Source organism: Heterodontus francisci, unplaced genomic scaffold (genome assembly GCF_036365525.1).
Source record: "Heterodontus francisci isolate sHetFra1 unplaced genomic scaffold, sHetFra1.hap1 HAP1_SCAFFOLD_534, whole genome shotgun sequence".
NCBI lineage: Eukaryota > Metazoa > Chordata > Chondrichthyes > Heterodontiformes > Heterodontidae > Heterodontus > Heterodontus francisci.
Window position 1 is genome coordinate 716286 of NW_027141511.1, and position 18750 is coordinate 735035.

At 43.2% G+C, this 18750-nt stretch overlaps 1 pseudogene; it reads right to left on the reverse strand.

The window, feature by feature from the left end:
* Positions 1 to 1205: 1205 nt before the first annotated feature.
* LOC137363946 (probable G-protein coupled receptor 139) lies at positions 1206 to 4584 on the reverse strand (annotated as a pseudogene).
* Positions 4585 to 18750: the final 14166 nt, after the last annotated feature.

Genomic DNA, 18750 nt, shown 5'->3' on the forward strand with positions numbered 1-18750 from the left:
GTTATTGATTACATACATTACACATATTACCAATTAGATTACTCATTAGGCATCATGTGGCTACGTGATCAGCTTAGCAAACTCCTTGATCATCTTGTGATGTTTCCCAGACCCCCTTATCAGCTATCATTGAGTCTTCACAATGAATCCTTCTACCTTTATCAAGCTTGCATTCCTGATTGCTTCGTGCAGTCTGCAGTTACACAAAGCAGCTGTCTTGGACACTGATATGAGGGGCCCTCCTTGGTCAGGCTAATTGCCTCTGCGAAGCTGGACCGTGCTCAAGGCTGCAAGCTAACTAACTTGTCCCACAACGCCTTGGGTAAATACTCCATTTTGTAACAATATGTGTCTATACTTTCATCTTATATATATATATATATATATATATATGTTTGTGTGTATTTATTTAGCTGCATCAGCCACAATATTTTCCTTCTACAATCCACCCTTTCAGTAAAGGACTACCCCTAGTCCTGTTAACCGACATACCTACTTTATTATCCCCGTTTTAACACTGTCTGGTGTTCCCTGTCTCTGCGTGCTGGACAGTCACGTGACTTCAGGAATCCCGGTCACTGAAATCAAATCAATATGACCCAAATTATCGTGTCCCTTTGAGGTTAACCTCCTGTGTTGTTCCTTTACCAAAGCCTTTGCTTGCTTTCGCTTAGTATATTGTCCACATGATCTGTACATCCCTGTGCAGCCGGGGCACCTCTATGTTCTACATACTTCTCCTCCTACTCTTCCACAAATTGCTCCTCCTCTTTCTCCCATGAGCTGTGTCCATCTAGCATAACACCCTTGTCAATGTCCAAACCGTGATTGCAGTTGCACTCATCCCGGCAAATGGAGTGTCTTCTCGCACATTCCTGATTCGTTCCATTTAGGTAGCGGAAAGATGGAAGTGTTGGATGATGTAGATGGTAATAAGACATTAGCAGAATTAAAGGGAGTGGAATTGCTCCAGTCAAGATTATTCCTGAACATCCCAGCTTTACCTGCTCTTGTGCCCTCTGTTACCTCGACCTGCCCCGTTCACACACCGGCTCACTTTTCCACAACTGTTTTATCAACACTAAACGCAGCACTTAGCTGGAATGAGTTTGGCTGCAACCTGGCGTTTTATCACTGCTTTGACCGCAAACCCAGATTCCTGGGCAGTGCCTTTCGTGGATTCGATAAGTTAACCGTGTCGGTTTTCATTCTTTGATGAACTTCAGTAACAGATGAATGGGATGTGTCACAACACGCTTCATCTCCTCCCTGAATTTAGCCTGGGTGAGAGCATAAATGCAGGTGTTGGTGCAGGAGTTCAGATACATCAACATGCCCCCGACCTGTGTGACTATTACATTCGAACTCATGTCCAGCATGGGCGGCACTGTGGCGCAGTGGTTAGCACCGCAGCCTCACAGCTGCAGGGACCCAGGTTCGATTCTGGGGACATGCCAAAGACTTGCAGGTTGATAGGTTAATTGGCCATTATAAATTGCCCCAGTATAGGTAGGTGGCAGGGAAATATATAGGGACAGGTGGGGATGTGATAGGAATATGGGATTAGTGTCGGATTAGTATAAATGGGTGGTTGATGGTCGGCACAGACTCGGTGGCCCGAAGGGCCTGTTTCAGTGCTGTATCTCTAAACTAAACTAAACATTATTTCCTGACACACAATGTCCATCACTCTGGTCATCCACAGCACGACGAAGCTGCCCGACATGGAAAAGAGCAGGATGATGGACCTTCTCCGGTTCTCCATCTCCAGGTCAACTTGTTTTCCATCATTACCTTGACTTCGGAATGCCTTGCAGACCTGACTGGCCATGACAATGTGTCTGACGGTCAGAGCATTGAGCAGCAAGTTACAAACATTGGGAATGAGAGGGGTTAAGACTGCACCAGACCACAGTGATTTTGTACCAATTGTAAGGACCACGTGTGTGAGTGGGTTCGTAGGTGAAATAGCGTGGGATATTTCTCAATTTGCTTACCATGCAGTGTCATTATTACACGTGCCGCCGTTCTCTCCGTTCAGTACCTAACTTTCAGCCTCTGGCAACCAATAGCCATAAAACCGATCGAGGGTGAAGGCCACGGTGAGCCAGACCGAGCAATCCACCAATGCAGCATTCATAATGCAGTTGAGGCTGCACGCATAGTAATGGTTAAGAAATGAGAGGGGGAAGTAGAGGGTTCCCACGTACTTCAATGATGACCAGCAAGTTTGCCACTGCCATGGACACCAGCTACCGGCCTATACATCTAGAGATGCCACAGCTCCCTGAGGACAGAATCACTGTGGTCATTATGTTCGCTGCCAGAGAAGGAAAGAAAGAGATGATGGTTACTAATTACAGTCACATCATGTGCAGTTGGATGGCACCAAACGTAGAAAGAATAGGAGAGGGGCAAGGGAATCCATGGATGCCGGCGAGGAAAAGCCACATGAGCTACCATTGATCATCTCCCCGCTCACTCAATGAGTTTCGATTATCCATCCTTCCCCAGTTACTCAATGAATTCCTATTGTCTAACTCACTGCATCGTTAACTGAGCTGCAGTGGTCTAACTCTCCCCCTGACTCAATGAGCTCCCATTATCAAAAGCTCACACAGTCAATCAATGATTTCCAATTGTTTAACTGTCTGTATCATTGTCCAACACTCAATCAATGAGCTTCCACTGTGCAATTGTCAACATCAAGCATGAGTTTCAGTTGTCCGACACTCTGCATCTATCATTCAACTCCTATTGACCAACTCTCTGCATCACTCAATGGACTCCTATTGTCGAAATCTCTATCACATATTCAACGTGTTCTGATTATTCAACTCGCTCTGTATCACCCAAATAGTTTCCCGTTCCCAAGTCTCTCACTCAATGTGTAACCGTTAACCAGTTCTGACAATCATCAGTGAACTGCCATAGTCCTCTCCATTGTCCATTGCCCAACACTCAATCAATGAGCTCCCACTGTCCAACCTGCTCCTACTTACTCACTGCACTTCAAATTTTCCAACTGTCACTTAATGAGAAGTAATTTTCCAACTGTTTTCATCACTCAACAAGCTCCCAATGGGTCAATAACTCATTGTGTTCATATTGTCCAACATGATACATCACTCTTTGAGCTCTCATTTTCCAAATCTCGGCATCACTCACTAACATTCCATTGTCGATCACTCCCTTACTCAGAGCTCTCATTGAAGAACTCTTTCTATCCTTCAGTGAGATCCAGTTTTCCAACACTCTCCATCACTCAATGATTTCCCATATGCCCAACACCCTATCACAAATAGACCTTCTACTGTCTAATTCTCCACTAGTCACTCAATGAGTTCGTATTATTATCGCCAACTCGAGAACTCAAAAAACTTACCTTTCCTGACTCTCCCATTGAATGAACTCATTGTCGAACTCACCTATCGCTCAGTAATTGATAAACTGTCTCCTTCAGAGCGTTCCCATTGCTCAACATTCTCCATGACTCAATGAGCTTGCATTGGCCAATTCTTTTTATCACTCAATGCTTTCGTATTGTTCAATTGCCCCCTTCATCAATGAGCTCGAATTAACTCACTGCTCAATGAGCACCCGTTAACCATCACTCTACATCAGCCAATGATCTCTCATTAACCAGATTTCTAATTCACATAATGAGTCGCCATCGTCTGCTCCCTCACTCAAATGGCCTCTCATTGACCAGCGCATTCCCATCTTCCACCTATCACAGACCTTTTGTTCTTCCTCCTTTCCATGTTCCTCCCAGGATACTTGCTTAAAACCTATCACCTCTAATATTTCCTAGTTCTGCCGGAAGATCATCAGCTGAAAACATTAATTCTTTGTCTCTTCCCACGGATGCTGCTGACCTGCTTGGTATTTCCAATATGTTCTGTTTTTATGAGCCAAATTCTGCCCCTCCGTCAATGAGCTCACAGTGCCTAACTCTGCCTCTCGCTCAATGAGATCCTACTCACCAATTCTTTCAATTACTTTGGGAGCTTCTATTGCTTTCAATGTAGTGAACTTAGTCAGGCTTTGTAATTCCTGTATTTTCTTCCCCTTTAACAGTTCCATCTGTTTGTCGGCAGACAGAGACTGCCCCACCCCCACACACATGGGCAATTAGGGATGGGCAATAAATTCTGGCCGAGCCAACGATGCCACATCCCACGAACGTATACGTAAAACAAAGGCAGGAACACAAACACAGCAAAAATGCACAGTAACACACATAATTCACAGACACATAAATACACATATAGACACCAATGCACGCACGCCCTCACACTCAATAGCATGCGTTCATGACCACAATTAGACATATACATTTACTCACCCATATAATAGCATGTCTACACAAATAGTCATACCTGCAGGCACACAGGCTCACACACACACGTGCCCTCTCACAACCAGACCGTACACACGCGCCAACACATTTCAAGGCAACGAAAGTTTAAAGAGGAACCAACTCATTTAGTGACTATCTCCTAGTCACATACCAGCCACACCGATCACTGATAGAGAATGTTACAACATGCCCTGTACCAGTAAGAATGCCAAACCTCCCATCCTCGGAGAGAGACAGTGACGTGTACTGGAGTTGGAGACAGCTGCATACATTGAAACACAGAGGTAGGGAGTTTGAAGCAGCTCTTAAAATATACCCAGGAGAATCCCCCAGTGAGGCAGGGAGCTCAAGGGTCTGGTACCAGCTACAGTGAACGCAGCAACCAGACTCGGGTCTGGGGGAGAGTTTAACCTGACTTTGCACTGTGTAAAAACCACAAATACACTTTGTAATAATACCGCTTTACTGAGCTTTATTCGTAAAGAGGCTGTATTTATTTCATGTTTCATTCTCTGTTCCTTGTTAACGCAAGCTGACTTCGAGGATACAATCTCGGTGCTGAAGATAAAAGAAAGCAAGGGGTTGCTTTGCAGAAGCATCTATCATGCCCACAGGACGGGGTTTACAGCCGATGCAATATTTTAAAATACTTGTCGCTGTTGTAATGTAGAAAAACACTACATTCAGTGTCCGCAGAAGTTCCCACAGCAAAGTGATGAACAACAGTCAATCTGTTCTCATGATTATGGTTGGGGAATAATGTTGAGCAAGACTTGAATCGGGAATGCTATCTGGGATTGTTTCACTGAATCCCTCACAGATTTAAATCCTCAGAATTCACCAAGAAGCAATATACCATGACAACAGCCTGGTCAGTAATCCTCTGCTGACAGCAGTTCTGCAGTGAGTCTCTCAGTGTGGCCAGTCTCTCCCCACAAGCCTATCCCCACCAACCCCCACAGTGATCAGTCTCTATGCACAGTCTCTTTATGGTCATTCCCCAGTGATCAGTCGCCATGTGGCCACTTATGGTGTGGTCATTCGCACTGTGGTCTGCCTCATTGTGATCAGCTAATCTTGGTCAGAGCCCAGTGTTCAGCATTACATACAAGCATATGAATTAGAAGTAAGAATAGGCCATTCGGTCCATTAAGCCTGGTCCAACATGATACATCATTCTTTGAGTTCACATTTTCCATATCTCTGCATCATTCAATGGGCTCCCTTTGTTCAAAGCTTTGGATCACTAAATGAACTCATGCTGTTCAACTCTCTGCATCACTCAAGGAAATCCCATTGTCGATCTCTGCCTTACTCAGAGTTCTCATTGTCGAACTCGTTCTATCCCTCAATAAGCTCCTAGCTATCATACAATTCAGACTCTGACCCTTACCTCTCTGTCTATGACACATTGGCATATTGCACGCTTTTCGAGTGCAGATTGTGGGTTGACTGTTTTTACTGATAATTTAGTTCTCAAATTAATCGGGATTGCACACTGAATCTCTGGTATCACGAATTTATTAAGCATTAACATAATTCCACATACACTTGCAAGCAGTAGTCACAAGAAAACATTGCGAGTTTTAGCCGATGAATTCAAACACATTACAGTTTCCAGTTCGGTTTGCAAGATATGCACTATTCGAATTCTGAAGTAACTTTTCCTCTTCCCTTCTAGGTGCGAAATTGCATGTTTCTTAGCAGCACTGCATAGTTATTATTCAACATTAATTTAACTGTGCTGTTCTTGCTTCCATAGATGTGTAACTCACTACCTTGACTGCATGCCACAAATTAGTAGATCTACAGTCTTTCCAGGCAAGAGTTTAGATGACAGGCCTCTTTTCAAATGAAAGAGCAAAGGGACTAAATCGGCATGTTCTGTGTCTGTGACCTCTAACCATTTGAAAACATTACAATTTAACAACCATGCCTCCCGATATAACCAATAAAAGCCAAAAGCTAGTATTGCCACAATGTAGAGACAAATCTGTCCTTGCAAAGTTACAGCACAGAGGGAGCCCATTCGGCTCATCGGACCTTTGAAAAGGATATTTAATTCGTTCCATTTCCTTTGCCTTCCCACATAGCCCTGCAAGCATTTTCCTTTTTAAATATCTAACCAAGTCTTTTTTGAAAGTTACTATTGAATCTGTTCCTTTTCAGGCCGTGCATGCCTTTCATAACAACTCGCTGGTTATTTCTTCCCTCATCTCTCCTCTGGTCCTTTACAAAATTATTTGAAATCTATTTCCTCTGGTTATGGATCTTCCTGCCAGTGGAAACAGTTTCTTCTTCTTTACCATATCAAAGGCCCTTGGCATTTGAATGCCTCCATCTCTGCTTCCCTTTACCTTCTCTGCTCTGCAACAAGGAATACACGTGGACAAATGCATATTTGTGGGGGGGTGGGGTGTGGGGTACGTAGGTGGTAATCAGCATGATGTTTCATTTCCCATCTTTTACCTAATGTCATGAGACTTCATGGCGTCCCAGAGTAACTCTTTCCCTATTGTATACCACTGTGTTGCCACCGCCGATGGGCCTGTCCTGCTGGTGCTGGGGTTGATGCGGAGTAGTCCATCTGGTTTCATTCCTTTTCTTACACTTTGCAGCAGTTTAATACACCGGAGTGGCCTGCTAGGCCATTTCAGAGGGCATTTAAGGGTCAACAATGTTGTGAGTCTGGAGACACATGTCGGCCAGACCAGGTATGGACGGCAGATTTTCTTCTCCAAATGACATTAATGACGCAGATAAATTTTCACAGCAATCGACAATGGTTTGATGGCCACCATTGCAGCAGCTTTTCATTGCAGATTTATTAACTAAATTAAAATATCAACATCTGCCATGGCGCCGTCCCCAGAGAATTAGCCTAGGCATCGAGATTACTAGTTTAGTGACATTACCACTATGCCACTGCCTCCCATCAGCTTTAAAATCAATAACCAAATCATTTACATTAGGTACTTCCTGTTTTTCCCCCATTGTTGAAAAAATTGTGAAAAGGTAACAGATTTACTCCTGTCAGTGTGACGAGAGAAACAAACATGCAACTCCATCTGGCTGGACACTGCTGCTCATTTCACCATCAAAATGATGAACCACTTCATAATTAAGGCCAGTCAGTTTTCTGCATTTTCTGGGCAGTCACATCTTGGATTTCTTTACTGGCTCAGATTTTGTGAGGGAGGGTGGGGCTGAAATGTTAACCAGTGAACTGTCCCATCATTATCCCTCTGAAACTGACAGCAACGTCTGAATGTAGCGCATGCACAGATCAGTCAGAGGCCCTGATGTTGGGGCCTGACCTTCAGGGGTTCGCTGCAGGTTCCGCTGTGATTATATTTTAGACTTTTGGTTTTCCTTGTTGCGAAAACCCTTTCATATGGTTGCCGTTTTGGAAAACTTGATGACATCATACCAGCTCCACGCTGCAATTGCCCAGTAAAGAATGGTGCAATCAGTGGCATTACCACTGCACGGAATCTGAGACAAAAATAGCACCGCCCACGTATGTGGACGCTTCTGATGCACATTTCACACATATTTGGCTCTCTGGCAGCGAATGCGAGATGCATCTTGGAGAGTCAAAACTATACTTTGTTTAGGTTCTGCAAGCTCTGCACGGGTGACTATCACACCGTCGTTAATTAGTCTTGCAATATGCGTCTTTCACGTCAGAGATTGATCCTGGAGTGTAACAGTTTTTTTTCTAATTGAGTTAACTCTTTACATTCACACTCAAATACTTTTTATGTTCTAAAGTGAACCAACATTTTAAAAAATTTGGGTATGAGGTCGGGGATGTAAGAGTCAGGTATCTTCGTGGTAATGTTAATGGACTTGTAATCCAGAGGCTCGGACGAAAGCTGCGGAGACACGAGTTCAAATCCCATCACTACAGCTGGTGGAATTTGAATTCGATGAATTAATAAAGAATGCGATAAAAAAAACTAATCTCATTAAAAGTGACCAGAAAACTTATGGATTGTCATAAGAACCCTCTGGTTCAAATTGCTACAGAGAAGTCGAAGCAGAATATAAATGGACGGACAACCTGGCATCGGCCGAGAGACTGGAAATGACAAATCTGCTCTCTGCCCCATCGACACTGCAAATTCCTTCGTCCAAACATCTGGGAATTGTGCCAAACTTGGGAGAGCTGTGACACAAATTAGTCGATCAACATCCTAACATAGTCATGCTCTCTGAATCACCCCTTACAGGAAATCCCCAAGATACCACCTTCATCTTCCCTGAGTATGTTTTGTCCCTGAAGCAGGGCAGTACCACCAAAGGTGGCAGCAGTTGGGAGGGAATTGTGTTGCGAGTTCTCAACATGGTCTCTGGATTTCATGAAGTCTCATGACATCAAGCCAAACATGGACAACCAAACATCTAGATGATTCGCACCTGCCACACACCGGCATCCCTCCCCACCCACACCCCCCGCGTCACAACCTGTCCCGCCCCAGATGATGAATTAGTACTCCTCCATGTGGAACATCACTTTGAAGAAGCACCGACAGTAGTAAGAGCATAGAATGTACCCTGCTTGGGGGACTTCAAAGCCCATGACCAAAGTGGCTCGGTAACACGACTATTCACGGTGCTTGTCGAGTCCTGAAGGCAGTATCTGCTTGACTGGGTCTGCTGAATGTGGTGAGAAAATCAACAAGAGGGAAAAAACCCTACTTGACCTGGCCCTCACCAATCTACCTGTGACAGATGCGTCTTTCCATGACAGTATTGGTAGCAGTGACCACTGCACAATCCTTTTGGAGGCAAAGTCCCATCTTCACAACGAGGATATCCTCCATCTTGTTGCGTGTCAGTACCACTGTGCAAAATGGGGTAGATTCAAGACAGATCAAGCACCTCAAAACTGGATATCCATGATGTGCCGTGCGCCATCAGCAGAGAATCGTATTCCACCACAATCTGTAACCTTATGGCCCGACAATCCCTCCATCGAGCATTACCATCGAGTCATTGGACCAACGCTGGTTCAATGAAGAGTGCAAGAGAGAATGCCAGGAGCCGGACCGGGCATACCTAAGTTTGAGTTGCCAAACTGGTGAAGCCATGAAACAACATGTGATGGACAGGGCTAAGCGAGCCCACAACCAACAGGTTAAAGATCTGAATTCCCGTCACATCCAGCCATGAATGGTGGTGGACATATTCACAACTAATGGGAGGAGGCCACTTCACAAACACACCCATTTTGAATGATGGAGGCGCCCAGCACGCCAGTGCAAAAGACGAGGCTGACACATTTTCAACCATCGTCAGCCAAATGTGCCAAGTGTATCTCGGCCTCCTGCTGAAGTCCCCAGCATCACAAATGCCAGTCATCACCCAAGTTGATTTCAGGTGATATCAAGAAACGACTGAAGACACAGAATACTGCAAAGGCGATGGGCCCTGACCACATCCCGATTGTACGATGGAAAATGTATGCTCCAGAACGACGTGAGTCCTAGCCAACCTGTCCCAGTGCAGCTACAACAATGGCATCTACAAGATAATGTGGAAATTGCCCAAGTATGCCCTGCCTACTAAAAATATTAAATTGAATATTTAATCTCAACAGAGGATAACGTAGACCTTGAGAGTTTAGCTTAGAATATGTGACTATTTAGAAAATACATATACCAGAAACACGGCAAGATTATTCAAAATGCTTAAGACAGGTTTGCATGGCTGGCAACTTTATGACTTACCTGGGACACCAACAGTGGCAAACATTTGATAGTAAGTTGCATACACTAGACCTGTTGCTGGTTCATGCATTTTGTGTCTGAAGAGATTACGTCTCAACTGTATCAACACATGGTTTGAGATACTGTCAATATTTAGATCACGGAAACCTCCACGGGAGACAATTGATATTAATATTGGACATTTGCACTAACAAACTGAACAAGTTGTTTTTATTCTAATGTTTACAAATGAACATGTTTGAAGGTTATTGCGTGTTCTTTTCCTGTGGGAGAGAAGAAAAACAAATGACTAATTGCTATTTTGGTTAAATTGCCTCTGAAAATACAATTGAAAGATGGTACAAGCAATGTTTCACAATGGTTCTCAAGCCCAGAATCGATCTCGGGAGTGTGTTGAGTTAGCTGAGTTATACACAGAGAGATCATGGGGCTGAAGAAATTGTCTGACAGTCCACAAGCTGGACAGGTTGAAAATAAATGCATGCCGTGCTTCCAATTTAATATCCATCGATAGTGGTTATTTGATATTATGGTCAATAGGTGAAAGAACTGAATGTTAGTATAACGCTGCTGAATAACCTTACCCAAGGCTTAGCTCAAGCTTTTCCTTTTGCTCAATTAATAAGGTACAGTTGAAAGCATAACTGCACAATCGGCCCATTCCTGACCTATAAACTTTAATAATCTCGAGAACCATCAGTAAAGGGACATGGATTGCAACAGGATAAATCTGTTTTAGATGCACATGGAATATTAAAATAGATATTTCTAAGTGAGAGGCAAAAGCCTTTAAACAAAAAAAAACACATCTGCTTCCAGTACCTTACTGAATAGGAACTTCATATAACATTGTGGCCCTTTACAGCACCATAGGAAGCTATTCGACCGATCAGTTCTCTACTGCTGTCTGTAAATATCACACTCATAACAATGACATTTTGCCTATCTTTTCTTTTCTTTTTTCTGAGATATATATCCATTTCCTTTTGCTGTCCTACCTCCTCATGAGAATGAGATGCAAAATGGTGCAAGTTATATTCCAGTGATAGAAATCTCTCGTTAGAGGTCATTTAAAATACTGCATTCAGTTTTGGGCACTGAACACCAGGAACAACATGATGGTCTTGGAGCGGAGTACAGCACAGATATACTAGAATTATCCCAGACAAAAAAGTTTGAATAAAGAAAATAGGTTGCACAGATCCAGCTTGCATTCCTTTGAGTATGGACGATTCAGTGGTGATGTATATAAGGTGTTTGAAATGACGAAATGGGTGAATAATATATAGAGAGAAACAATTTCCTCTAGAACAAACAAAGAACAAAGAACAGTACAGCACAGGAACAGGCCATTCGGCCCTCCAAGCCTGCGCCGATCTTGATGCCTGCCTAAACTAACACCTTCTGCACTTCCGGGGCCCATATCCCTCTATTCCCTTCCTATTCATGTATTTGTCAAGCTGTCTCTTAAACGTCGCTATCGTATCTGCTTCCACCACCTCCCCGGCAGCAAGTTCCATGCACTTACCACCCTCTGTGTAAAAAACTTGCCTCGCACATCCCCTCTAAACATTGCCCCCCTCAGCTTAAACCTATGTCCCCGAGTAACTGACTCATCCATCCTGGGAAAAAGCTTCTGACTATCCACTCTGTCCATGCCGCTTATAACTTTGTAAACCTCTATCATGTCGCCCCTCCAGCTCCGTCGTTTCAGTGAAAACAATCCGAGTTTTTCCAACCTCTCCTTATAGCTAATGCCCTCCAGACCAGGCAACATCCTGGTAAACCTCCTCTGTACCCTCTCCAAAGCCTCCACGTCCTTCTGGTCGTGTGGCGACCAGAATTGCACGCAATATTTTAAGTGTGGCCGAACTAAGGTTCTGTACAGCTGCAACATGACTTGCCAATTTTTATACTCTATGCCCCGACCAATGAAGGCAAGCATGCCGTATGCCTTCTTGACTACCTTATCCACCTGCGTTGCCACCTGTGGACCTGTATGCCCAGATCTCTCTGCCTGTCAATACTCTTAAAGGTTCTGCCATTTACTGTATACCTCCCACCTACATTAGACCTTCCAAAATGCATTACCTCACATTTGTCTGGATTAAACTCCATCTGCCATTTCTCCGCCCAAGTCTCCAACCGATCTAAATCCTGCTGTATCCTCTGACAATCCTCATCATTACCCGGAACTCCACCAAGCTTTATGTCGTCCGCAAACTTACTAATCAGACCAGCTACATTTTCCTCCAAATCATTTATATATTCTACAAACATCAAAGGTCCCAGCACTGATCCCTGCGGAACACCACTAGTCACATCCCTCCATTCAGAAAGACACCCATCCACTGATACCCTCTGTCTTCTATGACCGAGCCAGTTCTGTATCCACCTCGATTGTGTGATTTCGGAATATTGGAGCATCAAGTTAATGTTAGAGTTAGGAAAGGGTGATATCAGGGATGACCTCTGCACACGAAGTGTAGTCAAACTCGGGGCATTCACACTCAAACACTGTTGAGGCGATGTCAACTGAAAATGTTAAAACTGAGATTGAAAGGTTTTTGTTAGGCACGGGCATTACAGATTGCAGAAACATGGCAGCAAAATGGCATTAAGGTACAGATTTAATTAAACAGTCCAGAAGAGGTGAATGGTCTACTTCTGTTGCTGCGTTGTTAAGTTTGAGATCAGATGACTGAAAACAGACCTCGGGTGGTACCTGTGCCCTTCTTGCTTTCTGCAACACAGTATCACACCAGCTGAGATCAGTTGACTCAGCACAGGCCTTGGTTTCAATATTTGCCCTTTTACTCTGTCAGTGTCTGAGTGCCATGCCAGATACAATGAGCTAACAGCACGGTGTGGGGATGGAGACTGTGCTCTTTGCTCTCTCTGTTTTCTCCATGAACGCAGTGGGTGAAATCAGCTGTCACAAGCTTCTTCTGCCCTTTCTGTTCATTGTGGCTCAGTCACACTCTGGTTTGGTTCTGCTAAGTCAACATTGTCCAGTGTGAGAAACGACTGTTTCCCAGCTTTCGATGGACAGGACATTTTTGTATTTTTGAATATATTCTTTCACTGGGGCCAAATGCGTGTTGCATCCCCGACTGTCAGTGTGTTGGTAAGAGGCCACCTCCGGGAGCCTCATCCCATTAAAAATGGTGGGCAGGTTCCCCTGAGGCTGCACACCCAACCAGAGTGCCTGCTGTATTAAGATGGGAGAGGTGGGCACTTCTCTGGCAGCAAGAAGAGTGACAGCGTGCCTCACCTTGGAGGCGTCCTCAATTGCATGCAATACAGTTCAACATTTTGAGGGCTGAAGCTGGTAGGTCACTTGGAGTGGAAATGAAATGCCTCTGGTGGATTTGCTTGACCTGTGCATTGGGCTTCTTCAACTTGTGGCCTTGTGATTGGGGCATGTTTTTTACGGTTCCTCTGGCCATCCTGTCTGCCACTGACTGACCACCTACACTGAGCTGCCAGGATCAGCGTTCAGTGGGAGGCCACTCCTTTGCCAAAAGGTCCGAGTGGAGTTCTCCCCATTCTCCTAATTATCTGGTTATTTGCTCATTATTGGATACGTGCTGCTGCCGGGTGGATGGCGAAACCTATTGTTCACCCATCTGTGTCAAAATCGCCTGAAGGCGGAAATGCGCGGGCCTGACAACCCAATGACAACTTGACAGATTTATCGCCTGGCCCTACTCTGTGGGTCTCATAAGATCTTGCTGAAATGTGGCCCAAATAACATGACAAGTGTGATGAGCAAATGGAAAAGGCTGGAATGGACCCTGGGCAGTTCCTTCTCTGCTTGAGGCTCAATACCATATTGGTATTGGGATGTAGAGGAGAGCAGAATTGAAGCTGTGCTGAGACCTCGAAGGTTTGTGGGGCTGCTGGAGGAAACACAGGTAGGGAGAGGTGAGTTCCTGGAGGGATTTGAAAAGAATGGATGAGGATTTTAAGATGAAGGCAATGACGGAGGCAGAGGCACAGAATGTCAGCAAGCATAGGTGTGATACATGAATTAAATTTGGAGCAAGTTAAGACACAGCTCAGAGAAATTTGGATGAACACAATTTTATGTAGCATGGAATAAAGGAGCCATCCATTATCGCATTAGAATAGTGAGGTCTTACAGTAACAAAGGCATGGGTCGGGTGTCAGCAGCAGATGAGCTGAGAGATGATTGGAATCGATTGGAAACGAAAGAAAATGTTTCAGTTTTCCCAATATTTAGTCAGAGAAAATTTCTCCTCATCTAATATTGGATGTTGGGCAGGTATTGTGACACATCAAAGACGTACAAGGATCGAAGAAGGTTCTGGTGAGATAGAGCTGTGTGTAATCCGAATATATGTGGAACCTGATGCGTTCTTGTATATGCTACCGCCGAAGAGTAGCATATAAATCATCAAGACAGAAGGGGGTCAAGAATAGATCCTGAGGAACTCCAGAGGGAGCAGACAGAGAGTGGGAAGTGAAACCATTGTTGGTGATTTGATGGCTAGGCTTAGCGAGATAAGAATGGAACCAAGCTGAGGACGTTTCACTCTGCTGGAAGATGGAACAGAGGCCTTGGATGAGGATGGTATGTCGAAAGCTGCTGATTGGTCGAGAGCGATGAGAAGGAAATTCTTTATAGTTCATAACTAATGCAACCCCGCCAGACAATAAACATGTGAGGAAGAAAACAGGCAGGTAGCGTTAATCTGAGTTCACCGGTTGGCCAAAAAATGAAATTTATCAGGAGGGACATGGAGACAGGGCACATCGTGTTTGACAATGATATTGGAGCTTTTAGATGGTGAAGCTAGCAGGGTAGCATTGAGAGGAACAGTGAATGGAATATACTTGGATTTTCAAAAGTATTCAACAAGCTACCACACAAGAGGGTGTTGCAAAATCTTCAAGTTCATGGGATCGGTGACAGCATATAACCACGGGTTGAGGTTTGGGTAACAGACAGAAAATGGAAAGTTAGATTAAACATGCTGTTTTTCGTTGGCATGTTGGAATTCGTGGGTGCTGCAAAGATCAGGGCTTGGGCCTCAACTGTTTACAATATGCAGCAATGATATAGATGAGGGGACTGAATGTGATCTATCAAGTTTTCTGACGATACAAAGCTGGTGGGAAACGTAAGATGTGAGAAGGATGCAAAGAGAGTGCAAATTGTTATAGACAGATTAGATGAGTGGGCAAGGGTTTGGAAAATGGAATTTAGTGCAAGGAAATATGAAAATGTCCACTTTGATAGGAATAATCAAAACGCACCGGATTATTTAAATGATAAAATTAACAAACTTTAGTATCCAGAGGAATTCGATGTTCTTCTACGGAAATCCAAGGAAAATAGCATGCGGATGCAACACATAATTAGGAAAGCAAATGTTTTTTTTTCTTTTTTTTAGATAAACAGCACTGAAACAGGCCCTTCGGCCCACCGAATCTGTTCCGACCATCAACCACCCATTTATATTAATCCTACACTAATCCCATATTCCTACCACATCCCCACACCATCTACTTATACAAGCGGCAATTTATAAAGGCCAATTTACCTACCAACATGCAAGTCTTTTGGCTGTGGAAGGAAATCGGAGCACCCGGAGAAAACCCACGCAGACACAGGGAGAACTTGCAAACTCCACACAGGCAGTACCCATAATTGAACCCAGGTCGCTGGAGCTGTGAGGCTGCGGTGCTAACCACCGCACCACTGTGCCGCCCATTATTGGCCATTGTTGTAACGTATTTGTATTATAAGAGCTAGCAAGTCTTGGTATAAATATACATGGTTTTGATGAGATCACATCTGGAGTACTGTTTGCAGTTTTGGTCTCCATAGCTAAGGATGTCCGTGCCTCAGCTAATGTGGAATAAAGATTCATTGGATTGCGGCCTGGGATGAGAGAGCTGTACGAACAGGATGGAGTGACTGGAGAAAACCCACTTGTTCTGTGCTTTAGAATGGATGCTCAGTTGTTGAGTATATTCAAGACCAAGATCGATACGTTTTGGGGCACGAACAGAGTAAAGGGATACTGTGATAGGGCATGAAAATGGAGTTGAGAAAACTATCCGCCATGAACTTATTGAATGGTGGAGCATGTTCGATTGTCCACATGACCTAATCCTGCTTCTTTTGTTTTAAGTTCAAAATTAAATTGTAATCGCAGCAATTCCACCTTTACTTATCAAATCAAAGATGCTGAGCAAATCTTTTTCACTGGGTATGTCAACATTTTCTTTAACTCTTCTCTGAATTTAGCCTGGGTCACTGCATAAATAAATGTATTCGTGCAGCAGCTCAAAAGTTGAAGCATATATCCGGTCTCTTGAAAGATATAAACAGGATCATCATAGCCTGTGTATGAATAATTATTAGTCATTCGATAATACACGTAATGGATTGCATGCGTCAGCCATAACAGTATATAATTGGCTGATATGCTGAAGAGTAAAATGATGGATTTCTTCCTGTTCTCCATCTCAGGATCAGGATTATTTGCAGAGCTGTTGTTGCCTCGTAGTGCCCTGCGGACCCTGCTGGCCACGAAAATATATCTTACTGTCAAAATGTTGAGAAGCAAAATAATGAAAAATGGTAGATAAGGAACCGTTGTGGAGCTGAAATAAGAAAATGCTTGCCATAGAGGTGATGTATAGAAGATTGATCTGATCCGGCAATACCAGGGTAATTCGTTATTTATGTACAGAGGTTCATATACGAAGTACCAGGGGATGTTTTCTAAACAGCTCAGAACAACCACCATGCCTATAATTGCAGCTGCAGTTTCCCTGATGCAATATTTTGTTTTGATTTTCTGGAAACAAATGGCTATAAAGCGGTCAACAGTGAATGCGACAGTGAACCAGACAGAAATATCTCTGGTTACATAAACTAGGACGGTTTTTGCCCGACATACTGGTGTAAGCAACAGATAATTTCCAGGAAAGGAAATGGCAATGATCCGATTGAGTATAACACTGGTGATAACAACCAACAGATCCGCCACTGCCATGGCCACCAAGTAGTAGATAGTACATTTGGAGAGACCACACTTTCCCCGGACCAGAATCGCAATTGCCACGAGATTAACTGTAGGGAAGAGTAGAAAACAAAAGATGTTATTATCATACATTAATGCAAAGAACCAGAGTTTGTCCATATCAGAAATCCGGCTAGATCTTCACTTTCCACTAATGTAAAATGGTGATAGGGAGTTTCCAGTTGTGTTTTTTTTACTTCTCTCTCCATTAAATACAACAGAAAAAAACATCAGAAGTGATGTCAAACCGTTGCCATCTTATTATCCCTCATTTTTCTCTGTCACACAATTTCTCTATCTACCCTTTGCTGCTGCTTACCGCAGAGCAACACATTTTTGACTAAATGTGTGTGTGTATCTATACATATATAAACCCTTCTATCCTCCATTTGCTAATGCTCATTCAAAATTCTGCTTCCTATCTCAGAATTTGCATGAGGTCCCGTTCATCCAATACACCTGTAATCACTGACGTACTCTGATTCCCTGTCCACCAACCTCTGTTTTGGATTTCCAATCTCCGTGGTCAGAGTTTTCCATGTTTTCTCTCCTCTCAAACTCAGCAATCTAGTCCATTTCTTCGGCCAATTCGGACCCCTTGTCCATCGCCCCATCATTGGCAGCCGTGCATTTCAGTTATTTAGCCCCTAGGCCCTGGAACCCTCCACCTAACCCTTTTCATTTTTTTCCCTGAAACTTTTTGATGGCTCTAAAAAGATACCTCATTCACCATGTGTTTTGTTCCACGCCTAATTATCCTTCTTGTCCTCATTTTCTACGTTTCTCTGTATCTTTGAAACAGGTGAATACATTTTTATAATTAATGTCGTATAATTGCAAGTTTTTACTGTTGATTATGTTAGATATTAATCTCAAACTACTTTGATCATTATTTTACTGGAAGAATAAAGGGTGTAATAGAACTTTTGCTTATGGCTTCTCTGACATATCAGATTAAAGATTTTAAGAACAACATATGTAATTTTGGCAATCTACTATGTTACAGCTCAATCTTAAAATAATTTGCTCATAATGATAACTACATATCTTTTCAATTCATACGATATTCATCCCATTATTAAGCGAAATAATCAATTTAGCTGTGTGATGAATTTGCACTTAACAAAAACACCATGAAAATATCAGTGAAGTTATAAATCCGAATATCAGATATTTAAATATTTATGTTATAAATTAAATTCACTGGGTATCTGACTTATATCAATCCAGCTGGCATTAGAACTACTTATCAATATTTAACTATCTCTTATCTTTTGAAAAAATCACTTACACCAATACAAGCAACTGAGTTTACTCAAAGCTCTGTTGCTTACTCGAATCCTAATAACGCAAGGTTGCTCCTTCTCATAGTCCACCTATTAATATTTTGGAGGATGTCATGCACAGCTTTAAAACTTCACATGTGCTGTATTTCACTGCTCCATTACAAATGATAAACAGAACTTGTGTTGTATTTTGCCCTCAAGATAGATTGCATTGCAGGCAAGCTTAATGCTCCTGAGCTGTGTTGGTGGGATCGTGGGCACGTACAATACCTTGTTTCATACTCTGCTGCACAAGCAGGGAACTG